At 39.5% G+C, this 18,784-nt stretch overlaps 1 pseudogene; it reads right to left on the reverse strand.

Annotated features, from left to right (window-relative positions):
• LOC110257123 overlaps window positions 738-18,784 on the reverse strand; it is a 36,416-nt pseudogene continuing 18,369 nt past the window's right edge.

Genomic DNA, 18,784 nt, shown 5'->3' on the forward strand with positions numbered 1-18,784 from the left:
CAAAAAAAATGACACAAATGAACTTATACACAAAACAGAAGTAGACCCACAGACATAGAAACAAAATTATGGTTACCCAAAGAGAAAGAGGAAGTATAAATTTGGAGTTTGGGGTTAACATGTAAACACTTCTATATGTAAAATAGATCCTATCAAGTACCAATGGTATAGAATGTGAAACTATACTCAATATTTGTAATATAATATAAGGGAAATCAAAGACAACAAAATATAAGGTATACAATATATTTAAAACTGAATACTTTGCTCTACACCTGAAACTAACATAACATTATAATACACACACACTTTAAAAACCTGTAAAAAATAAAAATTTAATAATAACTCATTGAAAGAAAAAAATTTAACCACACTTACAAATACGCACAAAGGAGTTTGGTGCTTTGGAGATCAAAATTTGAAGGTATGATTTGGGTAATATCACATTTAAGCTTATGGAACAATAATGAACAAGAGATACGAACTAAGGGAAAGAGATTTTTCCAATAACAATGACTTTTTTTTTTTTTTTGTCTTTTTGCCATTTCTAGGGCCGCTCCCACAGCATATGGAGGTTCCCAGGCCAGGGGTCCAATCGGAGCTATAGCTGACAACCTATGCCAGAGCCACAAGACAAGCCACGTCTGCAACCTACACCACAGCTAATGGCAGCACTGGATCCTTAACCCACTGAGCAATGCCAGGGACCAAACACGCAACCTCATGGTTCCCAGTTGGATATATTAACCCCTGCATCACGATGGGAACTCCTCCAATAACAATGACCATTTAAAGGACAGTGAGTTAAAGTGCTAGAGACATGAGTGCTCAACACACTACTTCTTAAGGATTTTCTAACAAGGGCAGTGAGTGAAATAAGAATGTGGTTAAGTGATTCTCACTTGGCTAAAAGGTTATTGTTTCTGAAAAGAATCCACAAAGCCAATGTCATGTCTCTGTTTCTCAGGCTGTAGATGAAAGGGTTCAGCATGGGGGTGACCACTGTGTACATCACAGAAGCAATGATGTCTCTGTCATGGGACTGGCCTGATGAGGAGGAAAAGTATACTGCCATCATTGTCCCATAGAATAGAGACACCACAGAGAGGTGGGAGCCACAGGTGGACAAGGCTTTGCAGATCCCTTTAGTAGAGGGGACCCTCAGGATGGAGAGCCCAATGCGGCCATAAGAGAACACGATGCCACTCAGGGGGAAAATGACAACTGCAGGCCCTGTAGTGAATAGGACCAGCTTATTGAGAGAGGTGTCTGAGCAGGACAGCTTAAGCAGGGCGGCATAGTCACAGAAGAAATGGGGGATGATGTTTTTAGAACAGAAGGACAGTTGAGCCAGGAGGATGGTGTGGGTGAGGGCAATGGCACAGGAGAGGAACCAGGATCCAGCCAACAGACATAGACACAGCTCCTCCCTCATGATGACTGTGTAGTGTAGAGGGTGACAAATGGCCACATATCTGTCATAGGACATCACTGCAAGAAGAAGGTTATCAATGCAAGCAAAAATCATGAAAAAACATGTCTGTATTACACACCCTGCATAGGGAATAGATTGATCCTGAGTCTGCATGTTCATCAGCATCTTTGGAACTGTGACAGATGAAAAGGAGACATCCGTGAGGGCCAGTTGGCTGAGGAAGAAGTACATGGGGGTGTGGAGGCGAGGGTCCAGCCTGATGAGCAGGATGATGAGTAGGTTCCCCAGCACTGTGGTCAGGTACATGCCCATGAACACGGCAAAGAAGAACCCCTGCTGTTCTGGCTGGATGGGGAGTCCCATGAGGAGGAACTCGGACACGTGGCTCTGGTTCTCCCTCCTCATGCTCCTCTCCTGTCTGCTGGGGAAGGAGGGGAGCAGGAATATCAGAGACATTGAACTCATATTGTGGCCACCACATTAGGTCTCTCACCTTCTCATGGAGAAAAAGGATAACTGCCTGCATTTGTTTTATCACCTGTTCTTGCCAAAGCAAGTGACATACCCTCAACGCTCAACATGATTCCTTTCAATGAAAACCAGAGAAAATTCTACACTTTTTCTTTTTAATCAACCATGTTACTGACACTAAGCTAATAACTGGACATAGAAGAATAAATACAACATACAGGACCTCCTCCCTCAGGAGACTATCCCTCAAGGACACACTTGACCAAGGATTAACTAAATGAACCTGAAGCCAGATTCACTGTGTTATAACTTTGGTCACATCAAATTCTTGATGTAGGACTTGGAAGCTAAATCTCTATTAGCCTCATGTTGCCCTTCTATAATACCATGAGGATGCCAATATCACACTTCCATAGATTTAAAAAAATGGTTCTAATTCATGAGGCATTAATCTCCAAGAACAATTTTCTGCATAAAATAAACACCAAAAATTGCATAGATTATTTTTATGAGAGGATTTATATCCCCCCAAAAATCAACATCAAGTTCAGGAATTTAAGAGTATTATGACGTGGTCACTATAAAGGACCAAGAAACTGCCCTAAAATTGAGCAACTGAGCTCTCTCATACTTTTATTTATTTATTTATTTATTTATTTATTTATTTATTTATTTATTTATTTATTGACTTTTCTATTTTCAGGGCCACACCCAAGAAATATAGAGGTTCCCAGGCAAGGGGTGTAATTGGATCTACAGATACCAGCCTATGCCACAGACGCAGCAATACCAGATCTGAGCTGCATCTGTGACCTACACCTCAGCTCATGGAAATGCCAGATCCTTAAACCACTGAGCAAGGCCAGAGATTGAAATCCCACAACCTCATGATTCCTGGTCAGATTCCTTTCCGCTGCTCCATGATGGAAACTCCTCTCTCACAATCTTAAGGTGAGTTTCTGAGCTCATACCCTGTCACAGGGATCAGTTCCTTGCTCAAACTTTTCTTAATGTATGTTTATCTTCTTGCCAAGAAATAAACCTTACTTCAGGGCATGGACCTCCATCTATCTCCATCTACATCTGATCCTCCAAGTCGGCTCAGATCTGGATATTCATCGTTAGGAAGACACCTGAGATCTAAGATGTAGTCTGAGAGGTGAGAGGTACTGAAAGATTGGGGTGTCTCTTAGAAGTCAGTTTCCTGATTGACCAGCACTATTTCCCAATATTGAGCTTCACACTGATAATAATGGAAAGTTAATGAACACAATGGCAGACAAATACATTTTTGCATGATTGCCTCACTGAACTTTTCAAGAGTCCGAGGAGGGAGCATATTAAAACTTCACTTTGGGGAGTTCCCATTGCAGCTCAGCAGGCTAAGAACCCAAGTAGTATCCATGATGATACCGGTTTGTACCCTAGCCTCACTCAGTCAGTTAAGGATCCAGAATTGCCATGAGCTGCAGTGTAGGCTCCAGATAGGGTTCGGATCTGGCACTGCTGTGGCTGTGGTGTAGGCCAGCAGATGCAGCTCTGATTTACCCTAGCCTGGGACCTACCATATGCTGCAGGTGAAGCCCTAAAAAATTAAAAATTCAAAAAAAATTTAAAAACTGCACTATCAACATACTCAGAAGGAGCAGGAAATGAACATGATCATAGTGAGTAACAACTGTAGTCACATTTCTCTCACATGCTTTTAAATATATACTGAAATCTTTGCTTCTATGACTCTATGTTCCTCCCTCTGTTTAATTAGACAAATAGGCAGGACCTCAAGAAGAAATGTTTTGTGATTTGAAGGAGTCCTACTGCTCAGATAACTGTCCACTCTCATATTCCTGCAGACGTTTAGTTTGCCATATGCCTTCCATATCATTCAAACCATCATCCTTTATTTCTCTCTGGGAAGCAGAGAACAGTGTTTGTTCCCTGCATTTTACCATCAGGAGTAGGGATATAGTTATTGCATAGTGGAACCTTGTCTCAAACATTGATTTTCTGATCATTTTTCAGTACAGAGAATCCACCCATTTCTTTTTATGAGGGGTAGAGAAGCTAATGTGAAATGTTAAAAGTGAAAATTTCATGTTAAAACATGCCTGGGAGAGGAAAGCTATATTAACATTATGTAAGATTCTGTCAATAGATGCTCGCTTCTGACAAGGGAGTTGCTTGGGGTTATTAACTGACTCAGTTCACAGGAAGCAAGGAAGAACCAGGCACTTCACCCTCCTGCCAAGCATAGGCTTCTCACTGAAAGCTGCTGGGTCAGACTTAGCCCAGGAACTCATAGATCACCTGCAGGAGAACCACAGCTCCTAATGACACCCAGGAGATGCAATGGGAACAGAAGAGAACAATACAGACATGAAACTTTGATTCCATCAGCACTCTGTGCAAAAAGGTTGTTGGGAAACTGCTCAGTAGTGAAGAGGAGATGATGTGTGACCTAGGAGTGGGGTGTTGAGAGAGATTATAAATGAGCTCATTTTCCTAGCTTCATACCAAATACCATCCCCTGCACAATCAGGACATGGAGATTCAGGGGTGTGGGTCTCCTCGAGGCTACAATTTGCTAAGTGCTAATGATGTGTCTGGCTTCTTCAGCACCGTACATGCAAGGTCTGTCAGCAATTAGCATGACCCCATGGAACAGCACTGGATGCGGAGAATCACCATGGCCAAACCCAAGGCCACCAAGCTATTACATGGGGAATGATGAAGATCTGAGTGTCAAAGTATGTGATTCCAGAAATGAGCATTTCATTTGTAAATGAACTGACCAAAATTGAAGCAGGGTTTCAAAAGTATTGGGCTTCCAGGGGCCCTGCTGGCAGAGTCAAATCACAGGAAAATGGATGCCAATAGCTCTGCAAAGTCTGTTTCCTGAGGAGCTGCCTGTGTATCTTCTGGTCTCAGGCCAGTGGAGGGTAAAAAATGAGAGAACGTCCCCCTACACACAACACACAGATATTTATTTCTTCTCTGAAGGAAGTCAGGCATGGGTTTGGTACCCAAAAGTACTCACACACTATCACAGACACAAACTTGCCAAGTAGAGATTTATAGGTTTTTCTGATTTATTCTGTGAACTAGAGAAGTACAGTCAGGGTATGAGTCAGCTTCACACAAATCTATGCAAAACTCACAAACAAAATACCCATGTACCACACAGCTACACACACAGAACTGTCAAGCATCCTAGACCAGAGGCCTTGTTGACACAAGAAGTCATTCATATTAGAAAAACAAGCAGTGCGCAAGGTCTTATACACAGCACACAAGCAGTAGATGCACATAGAACAGGCATACAATGAGGAAATGTGCAGGCTTCTGTAGTCTGTCACATGGATTATTTGCATCTCTCTATATTCTAGTGTGTGTCATTCAGTGTCTTTGTCAGTTACACATACACACATAGACTCATACAACACCACACACACACAAATATAACTAATGTCTCTGATGGTCACACAAACACTTACACATTGACACACATGCCCGACTAGGGAGGTTTCTGGTCTCCTTCTGAGCTATACCTGTGATCTGAGTTCAAATACCTTCTGCTTCATTCTGTTACCTGAATCCTCACTTTCTGTCCAGAAGACCCAGGGTCCAATGAAAAGAGCAAACCTTGGAGGCCAGAGGATCTGTACAGACTCTCATGGTGGTTCTCCAGCTTCAAAATGATGCACAAGGGGATCTGTCTTTCTGCATCCTAAAGAGACCCCAGAGGGAATCTTCCCCAGTCAACAACTAGAGAAGCAATCCACTAAGGCAACTGCCCAACTTCTTCCTGGCCCTTTGGGAAGGTTGTTGTTTAGAGTCCACAGGGGCTGAGCTGAACCTGGCTTCAGAGGGAGAGAGTCTCCCAGATATGAGTGGTACCTTGGGCTTCAAGTCGAGTCTCTGATGAAAAGCAGGAGTTCCCCCATTTCCCGTGGCTGTCATGCATACAGCTTCTCCCAAGGGTGGTGTATGGTACAGGCAGGATAAGGGCTTCTGCAGGGTCCCCAACACTGACACAGGCTCTCATTAGAACCTAAAGGCCCTTAAAATGTTCATGTCTCCCCACTCCCCTGGAGGTTTTGTAAGGTAGGTCTATGTCTTGTTCAGGAGAAAGGGGATTGAATATAAAACTCAAAAACATTCTGGGTACTTCTCCTACTAAGAGAGCATATTTGAGCAATTTATCCAAGGTCCTTGGACCCAGTTTCTTGAAAGTGGAAATGATAATCATAGTCCGTGTGAGTTGGAAGGATGGTTTAATGAGAACCTAATGAAAGCTTACTAAATGGTTTATTGTCAATGTCTTTGTATCACTAGAGATCAGCTATGGCTCACAACAGGCAATTGTGACTGGTAACTGTTGAATGAATTCATCTGTTCATTCATTCACCCATTCCCTCAAATAATCATTAAGATTCACAAAAGTGTAATACTGATATATTCTCCAGAGACATAACAGATAATAATATAATCAGGAATCCTTTTCTTACCACACATATCCAATTGGGAGGTGATGCAAAAAAATTCAGGCAAAATAAATGGCAGGTAAATGGTAACAAGTGTTGCAGAATTATGAGAATCATGCATGGAACTAGAGGGTTCTATAAGTTAAAAAAAATACCCCAGTGCTAGAGGATTCTTTTACAAAGGAACACAGACACCCCTTCCATCAAGTGGATCCAGGTCTGTAAACTGGTTTACACAATTACATCCCTATTAGACTGGATAAAATTGAAAAGAATGATGCTCTCAGTGTCATTTAAGATGTGATGGAACTGGAACACCAATACGCTGCTCGTGGGAATACAAAGCTGTTTGAAAATGTTTTAAAAAGTTAAACATAAATTTAGCATGCCAGTAAGTATTTGTAAAGGTAAAAGAATGTATATAACTTACATAGATTTATACAAGAAGGTTCATACCAGCTTTACTAATATCAAAAAGCTAGAATCAGCCCAGATGTTCATCAAAAGACTTACTGTTAATAAGTAAGTACGTGTGGGTATATAACTAAATCATGTGTGTGTGTGTGTCTGTGTGTATAACTAAATCACTTTTCTTTACACTTGAAATTAACACTATATTGTATATGAACTATACTTCAAAAAAAAATAAACTCTGGTTAAAGTTAAAAAGGATAAACAGAAACTCTTTAAAAAATAAAAATTAAAAAAATTTTAATAATAAAAAATTAGCAATATTTTAAATGTGAGTGGATGCAACAGCTGTGGTATATCCTTAAAATGGAATGCTACACAGATTTAAAAAATGAACTATTGATACATAGTACAACATGAATAAATCTCAAAATACTTATGCACAGTGAAAGAAGGCAGGGAAAAAAAAGAATACACACTGAACAATTACACTGAAATAAGCTTCTAGAAGATGCAAATAATCCATGTGACAGACACAGAATAGTGCTTCCCCTGAGGACAGATGGGAGAAGAAAAGAGAAGGCAGGAGGGTAGACATCGGAGAAATTCCTGATCTTGATGGCTGTGGTGGTAATTTCATGTGTATATACATATGTCAAAACTCATCTAATGATATATTTTGATTTCTTTACCTTTCTTTAAATTGAAGTTGATTGGCAATGTTGTGCCCATTTCTGCAGGACAGCAAAGAGACCCAGTCCTGTACATACACATTCCCTTTCTTATATCCTCTTCCATCATGGGCTATCCCAAGACACTGGATATAGTTCCCTGTGCTATACAGTAGGACCTCATTGCTTATCCATTCTAAATCTAAAAGTTTGCATCTAATAACCCCAAACTCCCCATCCACCCCACTCCCCCCTCCTCCCCCTTGGCAAGCACAGGTCTGTTCTGTATCTCTATGACTCTGTTTCGATTTTGTAGATAGGTTCATTTGTGCCATATTTTAGATTTCACATGTAACTGATATCATATGATGTTTCACTTAGTGTGAGACTACCTAGTTGCATCATATTGCTGCAAATGCCATTACTGCACTCTTTCAATGGCTGAATAGTATTCTATTCTCTACATATACCACATCTTCTGTAAATATTCATGTCTTGATGGACATCTAGGTTATTTCCAAGTCTTGGCTATTGTGAACAGTGCTGTTATGAACACAGTGGTGCATGCAACTTTTAGAGTTTTTTTATTTTTTATTTATTTTCTTTTCTGCTGTACAGCATGGGGACCAAGTTACACTTACATGTATCCATAATTTTTCCTCCCATTTTTGTGTTGCGATATAAGTATCTAGAGATAGTTCTCAGTGTTAAACAGTGGGATCTCATTGTAAATCCATTCCAAGAGCAATAGATTGCATCCATTAACCCCAAGTCTCCAATCCCTCCCACTCCCTCCCTCTACCCCGGGCAGCCACAACTCTATTCTCCAAGTCTATGATTACATTTTCTGTGGAAATGTTCATTTGTGCTGTATATGAGATTCCAATTATAAGTGATATCATATGGTATTTGTCTTTCTCTTTCTGACTCATTTCACTCAGTATGAGAGTCTCTAGTTCCATCCATGTTGCTGCAAATGGCATTATGCCATTCTTTTCTATGGCTGAGTAGTATTCCATTGTGTATATATACCTCATCTTCCTACTCCAATCATCTGTCAGTGGACATTTGGGTTGTTTCCATGTCTTGGATATTGTGAATAGTACCTACAACTTTTTGAATTGTAGTTTTATCTGGATATATGCTCAGGACTGGGATGGCTAGATCATATGGTAGTTCTATATGCAGTTTTCTGAGTCAAATGCTATAGTCTACGTATATGAAGTTTACTGTATGCCATTTATACCTCCAAAACTCTGTGTGCTTTTAAAGAAACAATAACAAAATCAAGTATGGCCATGTTACTCCTCTACGGAATCCCTTCTAGCAGGTTCCCAAATCAGACTGAGAACCAAAAATGCAACTATAATGGTCAGTTTTATATGTCAGCTTGGCTAGGCTACAGCACCATGATATTTGTTCTAATATACTTTTAGATATTTCCATGAAGGTATATTTGTGGGTGAGATTAACATTGTAATGCACAGACTCGGAATAAAGCAGACTGTCCTCCATAATGAGGGTGGGCCTCATCAATCAGATAAGGACCTTAGGAAAAAGAAGGACCTCCCACAGAGAAGAGACACTTCTGTTGGCAGCCTGCCTTCAGACTCAAAGAGCAACTTTCCCCCGGGTTTCCAGCCTGCCAACCTACCCTGCAGACTTTACATTTGCTGGCCTCCACAATTCTAAGAGCCAATTTCTTTCTTTCTTTCTCTCTTTCTTTCTTGCCTGCTTGCTTGCTTGTTTACTTGCTTGCTTGCTTTTAAGGCTACATCCATGACCTATGGAAATTCCCAAGCTAGGAGTCACATTTGCTACAGCTGCTGGCCTACACCTCAGCCACAGCAATGTGGGATCCAAGCTGCATCTTCAACCTGCACCACAGCTCACAGCAACACCAGATCCCAGAAACACTGAGCAAGTCCAGGGATTGAACCCACATCCTCATGGATACTAGTCAGATTCATTCCCACTGAGCCAAAAAGGGACTCCTAGCCAACTCATTAAAATAAATCTCCATATCTTTTTTTTCCTTCATTTTTTGGCCATCCCATAGCATATGGATGTTCCCAGGGCAGGGATCAGATCAGAGCTGCTGTTTCAGTCTATGCCACAGTTGTGGCAACTGGAAACTTTCACCCATTGTAGAGATGCCACCAATCCCATAATGCCACAACAGGAACACCATAAATCTGTCTCTCATAGACACACACACACACACACACACACACACACACACACACACACTTGTTCTCCTTCTCAGGAGAATCTTGATCAATACACCTACTATGACCTTAAGTGCCCTATGAATCTGGTCCTCTGATGTCTCTATACTTATCACCCACCATCCCTCTCCCACTTAGTCCTGTCCAGGTACACAGGCTCCATTAATGCCCATCCCTGGGACAGACCAGGCACCATCGCCCCTCAGAATATTTGCAGGTGCTGATCTCCATGCCTTTTCCCAGGCAGCCCCATGGCTCACCTCCCTTTCCTTGCAAGTGTCTTTGGATGTTACCTTCTCAATGAGCTCTACCTAGACCACACAGTGTGAAATTATGAACCAGCACTGTTGCTCTCCAAAAATCCCTTTTTTGTTGTTGTTATTTTTTTTAGGGCCAAACCCCTAGCCTATGAAAAACCCCATGCTAGGGGTGGAAAAAGATCTGTAGCTTCTGGTCTATACCACAGCCACCCCAATGCAGGATCAGAGCTGAGTCTGTGACCTACACTGTAGCTCACAGCAATACTGGATCCTTAACCTGCTAAGAGAGGTCAGGAATCAAAAATGAGTCCTAATGTACACTCATCAGGTTCTTTACCTTTGAGCCATAACAGGAACCCCTTACTCTACCTTCTTATGCCTCCTTTATTCACAGAAGTTTTGGCCTATTGAAACATAGAATTTATTTTTTTCAGACATAGAAATCCATTATCCATAGAACTTTCATCCCAGTAAAGAAACAATGACTGTTTTGAAAATAAATAAATTTTATGGTATGTTAGGTTAAAATTTAAAAAAAGAAAAATATAAGATAAAATTATTTCTTTGAAACAACGTAAAAAAATAAAGACATTCATTCCAAAACAGAAAAAAGGGAGGTTAAAACCTTCTATGGAAGAAAAAGGAGAATGATGAGCTCAATCAGGAGGGCTGGAAGGTAAACTCTATAAGGTGATACTTTGTTTAAACTTCTATTCTCAGAATACAGAACATTGCCTGGCATATAGTGACCAATAGTCAATGTTCTTCTGTGCAGAAATTTTAAATTCAGGCATTTAGCATGTTTTCTTATTGGAAGAGAGATCTCTGGAGAAAAGACAACACTCATTTCCAAGACTAAAATTAATCCAATAGCTGTAGAATGTTCTCTACACAAACATCCAATTTAGTAGGAACAATTTAGTCTTCCTGGAATGGAAAAATTGGTAATCAGATTGACTACTCAGTGATCTCTTATTGTCAAAAGCACAATCAAAGTTTATTTAGGTTTAGCAAGCCATCACAAGTACTTCATTAACTTGATACTGCATTGACAAGATGAGCATTTTGGACTTCACTAAAATGAAACAATAGAATCTTAACTGAATATTTGTAGCTTTGGAAGGCAAGAAGCCAAGACATGGAAGCAACCCAAATGTCCATTGACAGAGGAATGATAAAGAAGATGTGGTACATGTATACAATAGAATTCTACTCAGCCATAAAAAGAATGAAATCATGCCATTTGTAGCAACATGGATCAAGCTACAGATTATCATACTAAATGAGGTAAACCAGACAGTGAAAAACATACAAAATATGACATCACTTATATTTGGTATCTGAAAAAAAAAGTTATGGGGAATTTCCATTGTGATGCAATGGAAATGAATCCAACTAGTATCCATGAGGATGTGGGTTTGATCCCTGACCTTGCTCAGTGAGTTGGGGATCCAGCATTGCCCTTAGTTGTTGTATAAATGGCAGACATGGCTTGGATCCTGTATTATTGTGGCTGTGGTATAGGCCAGAAGCTTTAGCTCCAATTCAACCCCTAATCTGGGAACTTCCATATGCCTTGGTTGCGGCCCTAAAGACACACATACAAAAAAGATACAAATGAACATATACACAAACTGAGGTAGACACACTGACACAGAAAACAAACTTGTGGTTACCTAAGAGTGAATGGACAAATTATGAGTTTGGGGTTAACACATACACACTGCTATAAATAAAATAGATAACTAACCAGGACCAATTGTAGAGTACACAGAACTGTATTCAATATTTTGTAATAACATATAAAAGAAAACAATCTGAAAATATATATATATATAATGTATAAGATACTTAATCACTTCACACTATGAAACAAACATATCATAGGCCAACTGTACCTCTAATTAATTACTTAATCAATTAAACAATTTAAAAAGCAGTGCCCAAGAATAGATGACCATAACACAACTAAATATATATATACACATTTCATAAAAGCTGTAAAGGCCTAAATGTAAGAATAATATAACACAGGGAAAAATAAATTTAAACATACTAACACATAGACATAAAAGAGTTTGGTATTGTTAAAGATGCAGATCCCAGCTCCACATCCAGGGATGCTCATTCATGAGACCTGGGGCCAGGTGATTCTCAGGCAGAGAGTTCTTAGGGTGGACTGTGAGGCAACACAGTCCTTAGGAAATCATCAGGGAGATGCCCTGTGTGTGGGAGCCTAGCAGGAAGTGTGGGGAGACCTCCTTACTGGCCCTTCCTACCAGATTCATGTTTCCGCTGACAGGTCATAGCCTAGGATGTGAAGAGGAATTTTTTCCTTTGAAGTGCAAACTCCTATTTGATTTGCTGCTTTAAAAAATCAATTCTGCATAATGATGGAAATCCAAATAAAACAAACATGAAAACAACAGATAAAGTCAAAGAACATTGCCCATCCATTTTTCATTTTTTGTATTCTACAATGGTATTTATCAAGAAAATTTTAGGTTTATATAAGTCCATTTAATTTTCTATCATATTTTATACCTTTTTTCCCATGAGAACTATTTTGATAGTATTTGTATTACTACTTCTATGCATATGAATACATTGAACACATAAAACCACCATATATAGAACTATATAATTTTTAATTTTTAAACTGAGCATTTGTTCAATGAACACATTATTTTTTAAATTTCTTTACTGATAATTCCCCACAATTTTTTTCCACTGTACAGCATGGTGACCCAGTTACACATACATGTATACATACTTTTTTCTCACATTATCATGCTCCATCATATGTGACTAGACATAGTTCCCAGTGCTACACAGCAGGAATCGCATTGCTAATCCATTCAATTCCAAAGACAATAGTTTTCATCTATTAACCCCAAGCTCCCAATCCATCCCACTCCCTCCCCTTCCACTTTGGCAACCACAAGCATATTCTCCAAGTCCATGATTTTCTTTTCTGTGGAAAGGTTGATGTGTGACATATATTAGATTGCAGAAATAAGTGATATCATATGGTATTTGTCTTTCTCTTTCTGACATACTTCACTCATTATGAGAGTCTCTAGTTCCAACCATGTTGCTGCAAATGGCATTATGTCATTCTTTTTTATGTTTGAGTAGTCCCATAAAAAAGGGACATTTGGGTTGTTTCCATGTCTTGGCTATTGTGAATAGAGCTGCAATGGGCTGTCTGCCTGCCCAGGAGCTGGAGCTGGAGGTGTGAGCCAGAGAGGGGTCAATCCATGCTCTCCCTTCAGACAGTGCACCCTGGGCAGGGTCCTGCCTGGGGATCCAGGATGTTGACTGGTGCTTGCCCATCTTCCCTAGGCCCCAGCTGGCAGAAAGGCATAATCGAAGGCAAGGGTCAAGCAAGGCCCCAGCTGGCAGCAAGGTACCATCAACTGGTGCAGGTCGAGCAAGTGTATTTTCAATGAGCAAAGATGAGTGGACTAAGAGCCACACAAGTGGAATATAAAACCTCCTGGTCCAGTGACTGTATCTGAGCTAAAGTGGTGACCTACCATGAAGCCACTCAACATTAGATCCTTTAAACCACTGTGCCATGCCAGGGATCATACCTGTACCTCTGGAGTGATCTGAGCCACTGCAGTTGGATTAACACACTGCACCACAGTAGCATATGGAAGTTCCTGGGCCAGAAATCAAATCCAAGCTTCCTCTACCACAGCTGTGGCAACCTTGGATCCTTAACCCACTCTCCTATGGTTAAGTCTGATGCAGGTGATGTGCATGATACAGACCATGCTTCAAGAAATACTAGTGAAAATGGCATAATAGAAGGACTGGAGCTCAACTTCACTCCTAAAAAAACAAAATTCACAACTAAAGACTGAGCATTCTCCACAAAAATGGATGGGAAACATTAAAAAAGATATCCTGAGGATGAGATTAAGATGGCAGAATAGAAGGACTGGAGCTCAACTTCTCTCCTAAAAACAACAAAATTCACAACTAAAGAAAGAGCACTCTTCACCCAAATGGACTGGAAACACTAAAAAAAAATCCTACTCCAGAAGAAAAAGAGGAGGACACATCAAGAGGTAGGGGGGTGATTTCATGATATAAACAATGCCATAGCTCCTGGGTGGGAAGCTCCACAAACTGGAAACAGACTAGTTCACAGAGATGCAAAATACAATAACTGAAATAAAAAATTCACTAGAAGCAGCTAACAGCAGAATACAGGAGGCAGAAGAATAAATGAGTGAGGTGGAGGACAGATTAGTGGAAATTATGGATGCGGAGCAGAAAAGAAAAAAAGATTGGAAACAAATGAAGAGAGTCTCAGAGAACACTGGGACAATGTTAAATGAACAAAACATCCATATTATACCTGTGCCAGAAGGAGAAGAGAGAGGAGACAGAAAAAATATTCCAAGAGGTAATAGCTGAAAACTTCCCTAACATGGGGAAGGAATCACTCACTCAAATCCAGAAAGCACAATGAGTACCATATAAAATTAACCCAAGGAAGAACACCCTGAAACACATATTAATCTAACTGATCAAAATTAAAGACAAAGAGAAAATCTTGAAAGCAGCTACAGAAAAGAAACAAATGACATACAAGGGAACCCCGATAAGGTTATCAGCAGATTTTTCAGCAGAAACTCTGCAGGCCAGACAGGAGTGGCATGATATACTTAATGTGATGAAAGGAAAAACCCACCAACCAAGATTACTCTACCCAGCAAGACTCTCATTCAGATTTGAAGAAATTAAAACCTTCACAGATAAGTAAAAGCCAAGAGAATTCAACAACCCTAAACCAGCCTTACAACAAATACTAAAGGAACTTCTCTAGGCAGAAAAGAACAAGGGAAGAAGGGAAGAAAAAAGAGCAACAAAAACAAATCCAAAACACTCAATAAAATGGCAATAAGAACATACATATCAATAATTACCTTAAATGTTAATGGACTAAGCGCCCCAACCAAAAGATATAGTCTACCTAAATATATATGCTCTCTTCAAGAGACCCACTTCACTTCTAGCGACACATACAAATGGAAAGTGAGAGGATGGAAGAAAATATTCCATGCAAATGGGGATCAAAAGAAGGCTGGAGTAGCAATACTCATAGCAGACAAAATAAACTTTAGAATGAAGAATATTTTAAGGGACAAACAAGAACATTACATAATGATCAAAGGATCAATCCAAGAAGAAGATATAACAATTGCAAATATCTATGCACCCAACATAGGTTCACCACAATATACGTGGCAACTGCTAACAACCTTAAAAGGACAAATCAACAATAACACATGAATAGTGGGGGACTTTAACACCCCACTCACAGCAATGGACAGATCAACCAGACAGAAAATCAATAAGGAAACACAGGCATTTAATGAAGCATTAAACCAGATGGACTTCATAGATATTTATAGGACATTCCACCCAAAAGCAACAGAATACACATGCTTCTCAAGTGCACATGGAACACTCTCTAAGATTGATCACATCCTGGGCTACAAATCCATCCTCAGTAACTTTAAGAAAATTGAAATCATATCAAGCATCTCTTCTGACCACAATGCTATACGACTGGAAATCAACAACCAAAAATTGTCTGCAAAAAACACAAACACGTGGAGACTAAACCATGTGCTACTAAATGACCAATGGATGACTGAAGAAATCAAACAGGAAATTTAAAAATACCTAGAAGCAAATGACAATGAAGATACGACACTCCAAAACCTATGGGATGCAGCAAAAGCCATTCTAAGAGGAAAGTTTAGAGCAATACAAGCCCATCTCAGGAAACAAGAAAAAGCTCAAATAAACAACCTAACTTTACATCTAAAGCAGCTCAAGAGAGAAGAACATATAAGAGATAAAGTTAGTGGAAGGAAAGAAATCATAAAGATCAGAGCAGAAATAATGAACTAGAAACAAAGAAAACCATAGAAAAGATCAATGAAATGGAAAGCTGGTTTTTTGAAAAGATCAACAAAACTGATAAACCCCTAGCCAGACTTATCAAGCAAAAAACAGAGAGGACTCAAATCAATAAAATTAGAAAAGAAAAAGGAGAAGTAACAATGTACCATCACAGAAATAGAAAGGATCATAAGAGACTGCTATTTGCAACTATACACCAATAAAACAGAAAACCTAGAAGGAATGGACAAATTCTTAGAAAAGTACAATCTTCCAAGACTAAACATGATAAAATAGAAAAGATGAATGGACCAATCACAAGAACTGAAATTGAACTGTGAAGAAAAAAAATCCAACACACCAAAGTCCAGGACCTGATGGGTTCACAGGTGAATTCTATCAAACATTCAGAGAAGAGCTAACACCTAACCTTATGAAACTATTTCAAAAAATGGCAGAAGGGATTTTCCCAAACTCATTCTATGAGGCCACCATCACCTTGATACTAAAACCAGACAATGATTCCACAAAAAAAAAGAAAACTACAGGCTAATTTCACTGATGAACATCAATGAAAAAATCCTCAACAAAATACTAGCAAACCACATTCAACAATACAACAAAAGAATTAAACAACATGATCAAGTGGGATTTATCCCAGGGAGGCAAGGGCTCTTCAATATCCACAAATCCATCAGTGTGATACACCACATTAAAAAACTGAAGAATAAAAATGATAGGATCGTCTCAATAGATGCAAAAAAGCCTTTGACAAAATCCAACACCCATCTCTGATTTAAAAAAAAAACACTTCAGAAAGTGGGCATAGAGGGAATATACCTCAACATAATAAAGGCCATATATGACAAACCCACAGCAAACATCATTCTCAATAGTGAAAAGCTGAAAGAATTCCCACTGAGATCAGGAACAAGACAAGGATGTCCACTCTCGCCACTACTCTTCAACATCCTTCTGGAAGTCCTAGCACAGCAATCAGAGAAGAAAAAGGGATAAAAGGAATCCAAATTGGAAAGGAAGAAGTAAAACAATCACTATTTGCAGATCACATGATACTATACCTAGAGGATTCTAAAGACTCTACCAGAAAACTGGTAGAACTCATCCATGAATTTGGCAAAGTCGCAGGATACAAAATTAATACACAGAAATCAACATCATTTCTATACACTAACAATGAAAAAGCAGAAGGAGAAACTAGGGAAGCAATCCCATTTACCATCGCATCCAAAAGAATAAGATACCTAGGAGTAAACCTACCTAAAGAGACAAAAGACATGTACTCTGAAAACTATAAGACACTGATGAAAGAAATCAAAGAGGACACAAATAGATGGAAAGACATAACATGCTCATGGATTGGAAGAGTTAATATTATCAAAATGACTATACTACCCAAGGCAATCTGCAGATTCAATGCAATCCCTATCAAATCACCAAGGACATTGTTCACCGAACTCAAACAAAATATTTTAAAGTTTGTTTGGAAGCACAAAAGATCCAGAAGAGCCAAAGACATCCTGAAAAAGAAAAATGGAGCTGGAGGAATCAGGCTCCTAGACTTCAGACTCTACTACAAAGCAACAGTCATCAAAACCGTATGGTACTGTCACAAACACAGACATATACTTCAGTGGAACAGGATAGAAAGCCCAGAATCAAACCCATGCACCTATAGCCAACTCATCTATGAATGACCAAGGAGGCAAGAATATCCAATGGAGAAAACTTAGCTTGTTCAATAAGTGGTGCTGGGAAAACTGGACAGCCACATGGAAAAGAATGAAAGGAGAACACTCCCTAACACCATACACAAAAATAAACTCAACATGGATTCAAGACCTACATATAAGACCAGACACTATCAAACTCTTAGTGGAAAACATAGGCCAAACACTCTCTGACATAAACCACAGCAACATCTTCTCAGATCCACCTCTTAGACGATTGACAATAAAAAGAAAAATAAACATATGGGATCTAATCAAACTGAAAAGTTTCTGCACAGCAAAGGAAACCCTAAACAACACAAAAAGACAACCCACAGAATGGGAGAAAAGCTTTGCAAGTGATTCAATTGACATGGGATTATTCTCCAAAATTTATAGTCACCTTCTGCAGCTCCATACCAAAAAAACAAACAACCCCATCAAAAAAAATGGGCCGAAGATCTAAACAGACAGTTCTCCAAAGAAGACATACAGATGGCCAAGAAACACATGAAAAGATGTTCAACATCACTCATCATTAGAGAAATGCAAATCAAAACCACTCTGAGGTACCACCTTACACCAGCCAGAATGGCCATCATCTAAAAGTCTACAGACAATAAGTGCTAGAGGGGGTGGGGAGAAAAAGGAACCCTGTTAAAAACTGTTGTTGGGATTGTAAATTTGTCCAACCACTGTGGAAAGCAGGATGGAGATGCCTCAGAAAACTAAACATAGAATTACCATTTTGATCCAGCAATCCCACTCCCTGCAATCTATCTAGAGAAAACCATGACTCTCAAAGACACATGTACTCTAATGTTCATTTCAGAACTATTTACAATAGCCAAGACATGGAAACAACCTAAATGTCCATCGACAGAGGAGTGGATCAAGAAGAGGTGGTACATATACACAATGGAATATTACTCAGCCATTAAAAGGAACAAAATACTGGCATTTTTAGCAGCATAGATGGACCTAGAAATTATCATGCTAAATGAAGTCAGCCATACAATGAGACACCAACATCAAATGCTTTCACTGACATGTGTAATCTGAAAAAAGGACAGACTGAACTTTGCAAAACAGATGCTGGCTTCACGGACATTGAAAATCTTATGGTCTCCAGAGGAGACAGATTGGGGGGTGGGGGGATGTGCTTG

The sequence above is a fragment of the Sus scrofa genome, chromosome 1, assembly GCF_000003025.6.
Source record: "Sus scrofa isolate TJ Tabasco breed Duroc chromosome 1, Sscrofa11.1, whole genome shotgun sequence".
NCBI classification, from domain to species: domain Eukaryota; kingdom Metazoa; phylum Chordata; class Mammalia; order Artiodactyla; family Suidae; genus Sus; species Sus scrofa.